The sequence below is a fragment of the Sinocyclocheilus rhinocerous genome, unplaced genomic scaffold (assembly GCF_001515625.1).
Source record: "Sinocyclocheilus rhinocerous isolate Xijiao unplaced genomic scaffold, SAMN03320098_v1.1 scaffold433, whole genome shotgun sequence".
Lineage (NCBI taxonomy): Eukaryota > Metazoa > Chordata > Actinopteri > Cypriniformes > Cyprinidae > Sinocyclocheilus > Sinocyclocheilus rhinocerous.
Window position 1 is genome coordinate 478,856 of NW_015627897.1, and position 1,672 is coordinate 480,527.

A 1,672-nucleotide genomic window follows, 5' to 3' on the forward strand; every position below is an offset into this window, starting at 1 on the left:
AGGCAGACAGTTCAAAAGCAGGCTCACTGACAGAAACTGGAGAGGCAGACAGTTCATAAGCAGGCTCACTGACTGAAACTGGAGGGGCAGACAGTTCATAAGCAGGCTCACTGACAGGAACTGGAGAGGCAGACAGTTCATAAGCAGGCTCACTGACTGAAACTGGATGGGCAGACAGTTCAAAATTGGGTGTGTTAACTGAAACTGGACTGGTAGACATATCAGTGACTGAAATTGGACAGACAGATAGTTCAAAATCAGACTCATTGACTGAAACAGGACCGACAGAAGGTTCATCAGACATATTATTTGAAATTAGTGGACAGACAGATAATTCAGGAACAGATTCATGGATTGACACTATATGGACAGACCGTTCATTATTTAACTCCTTGACTGAGACCGGCAAGACAGATAGTTCAGAATTAGACACACTTGGGGAAACAGAACAAGCAGACAGTTCCTGAATAATCTTTATGGCAGTGACAGGGTTAACGGGAAGGACATGGGGTGCATTAATAGTTTCTGGGCTCATGACAGGCAGGGTTAAGGGTTCAAAGGCAGAGTTTTTGGCTGTGACAGACAGTTCACAATCAACCCCCATGGCTGGTTCAGAACAGGACAAGAGTTCAGAGATGGCCTTCACAGACGGCCTCCATAGCTGTGACAGGACAGGAAGAGAGTTCACAGACGGCCTCCATAGCCGTGACATGAGCAGACGAAAGTTCATTAATGGCCTCCTCGGCCGGAACAGGCAGTTCACGGAGATCATCACTGGGCGCCACCACCGCGCAAGGAACTGAGGCAAGTGCCGCCGTCTCAGGAGGTTCTGCAACCTGCGCCGCCACCTCTGAAGAGACTGCAGCGGACACCATGGCCTGAAGTGCTGCAGACAGGGGAATGAGTTCATGAGCAGGAGGACTAGAGTGATTTGGTTTGGGGATACCAGCTGTGCATGCTGACACCAGCGGTGGATCCTCCACGCTGGATGCCAACCTCTGACGCTTGATGACAGGTTCCCTTGATAGGATGGTGGAGGGTTGTGGTACGACAACCACAACAGGACGTGGCTCTGGGTTGGCAGACATGATGTGAATGGCTCTGGAAGATCCGATGAGACTTGGCAGGGCTCTGGAAGATCAAACGAGACACCGCGAGGCTCTGGAAGATCAGACGAGACATGGCGAGGCTCTGGAAGGTCAGCTGTGACGTGACGAGACTCGGGATGATCAGCTGAGACGTGACTTGACTCAGGAAGAGCAACTGTGACTTGACTAGACTCTGGGAGATCAACGGTGACTTGACTTGACTCTGGAAGATCAACGGTGACTTGACTGGACTCAGGAAGATCAACTGTGACTTGACTTGACTCAGGAAGATCAACTGTGACTTGACTTGACTCATGACGATCAACGGTGACTTGACTAGACTCATGAAGATCAACGGTGACTTGACTTGACTCATGATGATCAACTGTGAATTGACTTGCCTCATGAAGATCAACTGTGACTAGACTTGCCTCATGAAGATCAGCTGTGGCTAGACTTGACTCAGGAAGATCAGCTGGTAGTTGACTTGATTCAGGATTGGCAGCTGTGACATAACGGGGCGCTGTTGTGTCCGCCATTTTGTGAGCATGCTCTAGTGTGGCCGCCATTACACGAGTGAGTGC

General features: G+C 50.0%; 1 pseudogene; it reads right to left on the reverse strand.

Annotated features, from left to right (window-relative positions):
* LOC107737011 (elongation factor-like GTPase 1) overlaps positions 1-1,672 on the reverse strand; it is a 157,178-nt pseudogene that overhangs the window by 41,891 nt on the left and 113,615 nt on the right.